At 47.8% G+C, this 7468-nt stretch overlaps 1 pseudogene; it reads right to left on the bottom strand.

Annotated features, from left to right (window-relative positions):
- Positions 1 to 3734: 3734 nt before the first annotated feature.
- Positions 3735 to 5240, bottom strand: LOC116443533 (annotated as a pseudogene).
- Positions 5241 to 7468: the final 2228 nt, after the last annotated feature.

Genomic DNA, 7468 nt, shown 5'->3' with positions numbered 1-7468 from the left:
AGTGTTATCAGCCTGATAGATCACAGAATAGAGAATTGTACAAAGTCCTGAGCTGGAAGGGACCCACAAGGATCACTGTGTCCAGCCCTCAGCCCTGCACAGCACAGCCCCAAGAAGGTACACTGTCCTTTGCTTCAGGGCACTTGAAGGTTCACTGTCCTTTGCTTCAGGGCACTTGAAGACCTTATCTGGTAAGTGATAAGACTCATGTATCACATCTGTCTTCTCTTCCCCTCAGGCTGCACAACTAATGACCACTGATAAGGGATCAGTGCAGTGTTGGATCATCCAGCAGCACCACTGGAAACAAGGTATGGATGTTCCTCACGTTTCTGCTGCACTATTGATAGCACACATTGGAGCTGCTGACCACAGCTGCAGGAAGAACAGCACCTGCTCTGACATAAGGCCTGGTGGGACAGAGTTATTCTTGTACATTTTGGGCTGCATTTGAATGGACACTTTATGCGCTTTTGCTATGTGGCTGTGCCATATTTGCTTTAGCAACAGAAGTCCTCAAAGGAATTTGCAGTGTCCTTTCTCAAGGTGTAGACTCTTGCTGTGTCCTATTCCTGTGCCACCCACAGTGGGTGTGTAACCAAGATTTGAGGTGTGGGTGGAAACCTGTGAGGCATCCCTGGATCTGTAGTGCCCTGGAGTTGTGCTGGACCTTGCAAACATGGCAGCACCATGGTGTGGGTTCAGGGCCATCCTTAAGGGATGGCACTGCCATAGCTGTTACTCCCCAACTCCCTAGCTGCTTTATTCCAAAGAAATGGTCATCACAGAATCATAGAACGGTTTGGGTTGGAAAGGCACTGAAGTTCATATCGTTTCACCCCCCTGCTATGGGCAGGGACACCTCCTGCTAGCCCAGGTTGCTCAGAGACCCATCCAACTTAGCCTTGACCCCAGTGATCAGATCACCGCTCTGCCTTTTCAGTCCTGTCCCAGAAACTGACCTGCTCCCCTGAAATACAGGAGAGAAGCCTTTCATTCAGTCTCTATCCCTGAAATACAGGGGAGAAGCCTTTCATTCAGTCCCTAACCCTGAAATACAGGAGAGAAGCCTTTCATTCAGTCTCTAACCCTGAAATACAGGAGAGAAGCCTTTCATTCAGTCTCTAACCCTGAAATACAGGAGAGAAGCCTTTCATTCAGTCCCTAACCGTGAAATACAGGAGAGAAGCCTTTCATTCACTCCCTAACCCTGAAATACAGGAGAGAAGCCTTTCATTCAGTCCCTAACCCTGAAATACAGGAGAGAAGCCTTTCATTCAGTCCCTAACCCTGAAATACAGGAGAGAAGCCTTTCATTCAGTCCCTAACCGTGAAATACAGGAGAGAAGCCTTTCATTCAGTCCCTAACCCTGAAATACAGGAGAGAAGCCTTTCACTCAGTCTCTAACTGAGCTCCTCATTCAGATCTGTGTGCACACAAGCCCTGCTTGTCAGACTGTGGTTTCTGGGTTGCTGCTCTGCAGAGCCCTCGCTGCTGTTCCAGGGGAATTGGCCAGCTTCAAGGTAATGGGTTACCTCTTTGCTCCCAGCAGCTAGAGAGCACGGAAAGAGGCTAAAAATACCTCTGAGCCGACACCTAATGTCACTTCTCCTCACGAGGGGTTTGTGCACTTGCCACGGGGATCTTAAGCAATTGCATAGGGGAGGGGATAAATCTCTTTATTTTTGTGAATAGAGGGGGAGGCGCCCAGGAGAAAAATCCCTCTATGAAAAAGCTGTGCAGCCCCGTGCTTTGATGCCTGGGTTGAAAAATCTAAATGTCCATGGATTTAGACCAGCCAATGGCGTGTGAGTGCTATTTTTGGAAAGCACAGTGCAGAATTATGGCACATGCCTCACATGTGAATTGGGAAAGTGCAAGCTATTTTTGGAGCCTGTTTGCATATGTGCTGAGTCAAGGTTTGCACACAGAGCAAGGCTGCACCTAGCATCTCTTAAATCTGCTTTAGCAAGGTTATTAGCTTTCAAGCAAGCTCTGGGTCCAAAAAAAAAAAATCCTTTCTCCCCCTGATTTTATTAGCATCTCAGCATTGCAGGGAGATTAATTAGAAAAGCCAAAATTTAAGAGCCAAAGGGGAGGCATAAGGAAAGGGGAAGCAATTTAGAGTTGAAGGGAGATTGGTTCTGAAAAGGTATTACCTAGGTAAGTAAGTAAGAAAGACCAGAACAGCATAAAAAAAAAAATATGGAAAGGCAAGAGGGGCTGTAAAGAAGGTGGAAAATTTACACCTTGTGGTATCATTGCTGAAGAAAGCCTATTTGCAGGGAGAAACCCCTGGGGAAAACAGGAATTAGGGAAAGAAATTGGAGCAGCATTGCATGAATTCTAGCCAGCCCTTACGCTAGTCTGAAAACAAAACCAACTGGAGATCCCAAGTCAGAACTGACACTCTGCTGGGCAGGGTGGTGGCTGCAGTCTGATTAAGGGGTGGCTGCAATCCTCCTGAAGTGATAGATGTGGTTCTATTGAAGCAGTGATCCTGTAGAAGGGTCTGGTCTTCCTCTGAAGGTCCAGTGGTGGTTATGTAGCTCTTGTCCTCTGGGAATTCAGCAGGTAAGGGCTGCCTGTGGTGTTCCAAACCTCAGACTATATCCAGGTAGGGATGCTTGGTTCCTCCCCCTGGGCAGAGCAGCTCACAATGGGATGATGTAATTTATGAGTCATGCAGTGAGGCTGGATGGCCCATTAGCAGAAGATATCCCCAGAAGGGGGTTATCAGGGATGTGTCCTGGAAGAGATAAAGAACATTGCCCCACCTGGCTCTAACAGATGGTGATAGAATACATGCTTCTGGTTACATCTCATATTGTAACCTAAAACATTATCTACCCCTTATTCTATTACCATCGGCATCATACCCTTATCAATACCCTCCTCAAACTCTACATATAGATGCATACACAATGAAACCTACACACAGTTCTCACCTAAGATTAGGTCCCCTTGTGGTACACAACGGGTTTCCCCATCTTTCTGCATTACCCACCAAGTGCAACCAGGTCCTTGAGCAAAGACAATCCCACGGATGGGTTTGCCTTTGCCTGAGGTGGGATTAATCCAAACAGTCTTTCCTAAAATACCTCTCAGGTGTACCACAGGGACGCTATCTCCACCCACTGTGTGCAAGGGTTCAGACTGAGCAGGACCAGCTCAATTGATGGACCCTCGGGTATTGACCATCCAGGTGGCCTTTGCTAAGTTCACTTCCCAATTTTTGAAGATCCCCTCACCAAGCACCTTCAGGGTCATCTTGTCGCTGTTGTACCAGGGACGGTGAGAAAAGCAACATAGACTCCAGTCCAGAGGAAGGGAAGAAAATTATTTATTAATTTCCAAACTCATTTATATAACCTGGTTTGCTTGAATGGCATAAGGTTATTGGTCCTTTGACCATGCACTTTTTAGAATGATTGATTAAACCCTACAACATCCAGTTCAAAATATTTCTCCAGTCAGTAACATAACAAGCTGCATAACAAACTTGCAGGTGCAAGATAAAAATATTGGTTTACAAAAACCTCTCATTGTTTACAGCTAGCATGCATATGAAAGCAAGCTTTCACATGGATGCTGGCAGAAAGCTGGAAAATTTCTCTGCATCAAGCTTTCAGCATCCACAAAATCTTAAGTAGTGCGTTGCACCATTCAACTTTCCCGGCAGCTGGTGCGTGATAGGGGATATGATAGATCATTCTGGCCCAGGTATTTATAGAGTTGTTCCTGAATGACTCCCATAGTCCGACTCAATTCTCTCAGGGGTGCCATCTCTCCACATAATCTTCTCTTTGAGCTAACAGCAGTTCAGCTGAGCAGGGCGGGGGGGGATCTAAATACTCTTGTCCTCCGTACTTCTCTAGGATCCTTTCTTTCTGCTGTGCCTTGAAATCTTCTTTTTTCGCTTTGAAGGATTTATAAAGGAGCTCTAATTTTGTAGGGTCTGCTTGCAGATGAACTTCAGAGCCTTTGTCATAAGCCTCCCAAGCTAAGAACTGAGTCTGTGCCATTGAAATGCTATCACCTGTGTAGCGAACAAAGTTGTCACCTGCATAACCAACTTCATCTGGATTCTTGCCTGTGTTGGCATAAGGGTTCTCCCTCATTGCTCTTGTTTTCGGATCATAATAAGCAGAGTTTGGATCTAGATTCCTCAAGTATTTTGCAATATCCTCCCGAATACGTAAATTTCGGACTGTGATGTGTCTTTTAGAGTCAAAGTTCTGCCCAGGCATATCAATGTCATCTGCATATTTGTCTTCATCTTCACTGTTACAATCCCTTTCTGTCTGTAAATTTGATTCCTCTTCTCCCCACTGGTGTCTTGGGGAGTTCACTTGCTCCAGCTTCCCTGATGCCAACTCCTCCTGAAGCTTCTGGGCTTTCAGTGTCCATTTGGCCAAATCAACCTTGGAATATTCCTTGACAATTTTCAAGTGCTCCTCTGGGTTATAACCATTCCACCGGTCTCGCTTCCCATCGTAATCAAACATCAGCTGAGGCTGCACATGTTCATCTGGGGCAATATTCATGCCTGTGTATTTTGCTCCTACTTTCCTGGGTCTCTCCATGCAGTGTTTCTTTTTGTGTGTCACTGCCCCGCAGTTCTCACAGGCTCCTTTGCGGTACCTCATGGCCACAGCGTGCTCTGGAACTCCTTGTTTGTACCAATCTCCAGAGCGGTTATACTGTTTCTGCTTCTCTGGCTGAGGTCTCTGATGTTTTAGTGTGGGTCTTTTAGAAAGATCTATGTACCATGGTACTGAGGAGATGTATTGAGGAATATGAGGGTTGATATCTTTTCCTTCTTCATCCACTTCAGCAGGTGCATTTCCTAGTTTTCTCTGTTCTTCTAATTCTTTCTTTTTCCTCCAATCTTCCCTCATGATCTTCTTTGGTTCCTCCAGGCTCACATCATTTGCCCCTCCTGTAGGAAGGGCATTCACTACCGCACCTGAGGCCCTTTTGGCTTTTTCCATGCTGGGCTGCAGTGCCACCCCACACTGGGCACCAAAACCAAACCAACTGGAGATCCCAAGTCAGAACTGACACCCTGCTGGGCAGAGTGGTGGCTGCAGTCTGATTAAGGGGTGGCTGCAATCCTCCTGAAGTGATAGATGTGGTTCTATTGAAGCAGTGATCCTGTAGAAGGGTCTGGTCTTCCTCTGAAGGTCCAGTGGTGGTTATGTAGCTCTTGTCCTCTGGGAATCCAGCAGGTAAGGGCTGCCTGTGGTGTTCCAAACCTCAGACTATATCCAGGTAGGGATGCTTGGTTCCTCCCCCTGGGCAGAGCATCTCACAATGGGATGATGTAATTTATGAGTCATGCAGTGAGGCTGGATGGCTCATTAGCAGCAGATATCCCCAGGAGGGAGTTATCAGGGATGTGGCATGAAGGAGATAAAGAACACAGCCCCACCTGCTTTAACAGCTTATGAGGATGCTGATAGAATACATCCTTTTGGTTACACCTTACATTGTAACCTAAGACAGCCCTGGATTTGGGGCATGGAAGATAAGCCCCTAGGTTTCATGGCAAAGGGATGCCAGCTGAAGATAGCACAAGATTGACTGGCTGGGGGTGGTCTCAGTGGGTGGAATCTGTTCTCAGAGGACACAGCCTTTTGCAGGCTGCCTTCCAGAGCAGTGCTGGCTGTCCTCACAGATGATGGACACTCAATCAGATTTCCCTATATTGCCAGAGGTGTTGCCTTATCAAGGGATCTTTCTTATCAACTGTTTCCAGCAGGCAAAGGCCTCAAAGATAGGAGACAATTAGACTGCTGTGGTCATTAGGGGTGATGCCATGATGATTTTTTGCCGTTTCTGTTATACCCCTGTTATACCTTTTTTATAACTTCTGTATTTCTAGTGCTTTTCCCCTACAATCTTGGACTTGTTTGTTCAGCTAGGAGATGAAACATTTTAGAAGCTTCGTATCTAGGGATCAGTGTGCCCCAGACCCCAAGGTCCTCTCCAGAACACATCCTGTAAACCAAGATAGAACCATCCAGGGGAAGGTTCCTTGGGGAGGGGGGCTCACTCGAGCCTCTCATTGGGGAATCTTTGATAGATATGCTAATTAGTAACACCTATAATGTTATACCAGATCTTTTGGGGGGGCATTGCAGTGTGCATTTTGGTGCATTTGACCTGGACGTGTGCACCTAAGGATCCTTAAAATAAATACCAAGGTAGAACCCCTTCTTCCCTTCTAACCATGTATGACTCTTGATTTTAAGACCGGGACAAGGCATCAGGGGGAACTTGAGGTTCAGCTGGGCCAAGTGCTGGGTCCTACACTTTGGCCCCAACAGCTCCCTGCAGTGCTCTAGGCTGGGGCAGAATTGCTTGAAAGTGAAAGAACCTGGGGTGCTGGTGACAGTGGCTGAATGTGAACCAACGTGTGGGCAAGAAGGCCAGCGGCACCTGGCTGGGATCAGCAATGGTGTGGCCAGCAGGATCAGAACAGTGATTGTCCCCCTGTACTTGGCTCGGTGGGGCCACACCTCAGATCCTGTGTCCAGTTCTGGGCCTGTCACTGCAAAATGGACATTGAAGGGCTGGAGCGTGTCCAGAGAAGGGAACTGAGCTGGGGAAGGGGCTGGAGCACCAGGAGCAGCTGAGGGAGCTGGGAAAGGGGCTCAGCCTGGAGCAAAGGAGGCTCAGGGGGGACCTTCTGGCTCTGCACAACTCCCTGACAGGAGGGGGCAGCCAGGGGGGATTGGGCTCTGCTCCCGGGGAACAAGGGACGGGAGGAGAGGAAATGTCCTCAAGCTGTGCCAGGAGAGATTCAGTTTGGACATCAGGAAGACTTTCTTCATGGAAAGGGTGATGAAACATTGGAAGGGGCTGTCCAGGGTAGTGGTAGAGTCCCTATCCCCAGAAGTGTTTAAGGAAAAGCTGGACGTGGCAATGGGTACCATGGTCTGGTGTTTGGTCACAGGTTGGACTTGATGATCTCAGAGGTCTTTTCCAACCTGAATGATTCTGTGATTCTGTGATTCAGGTGTTCTTCTGTGCCACAGTTTGCCTTCTGCTGGCGGGAAGCACCAGCCAAAATCTGCAGAGTGGGTGGGAGTGGGGCAGATGGGGAGGCTCGCTGCCCATTCAGGTGTGGCACTGGAGAACCTTCTTGGTTTGGTGTGCACAGAAATGGGCTTGCAGACATGGAGAACACAGTGCTGGCACTGCAACAGGTCCACCAAGCAGACAGGAAGGGAGCAGGGAGGTGCCTGGGAGCTCTGGGAGAACAGGAAAGTGTTTTTAGACTACATGAGATGAGAAGCAGAGCAAGAGCAGCCTGAGCATTGGCTTGTTGGTGGAGGTCCAGATGAGATCCAGAGCAGAAATATTCTGTATTGTTCACACCAAGAGCAGTCCTGCAGAGTTTGTAGGGATGCTTTAAAGCCCTTAAGGTCCTGGTGAGGCTGGCTGTAGATGTTGACCCCA

This window comes from Corvus moneduloides, chromosome 4 (assembly GCF_009650955.1).
Source record: "Corvus moneduloides isolate bCorMon1 chromosome 4, bCorMon1.pri, whole genome shotgun sequence".
Taxonomy (NCBI): domain Eukaryota; kingdom Metazoa; phylum Chordata; class Aves; order Passeriformes; family Corvidae; genus Corvus; species Corvus moneduloides.
Note: the sequence above shows the minus strand (reverse complement) of the source record. Positions and strands in the feature narration are given on the sequence as shown.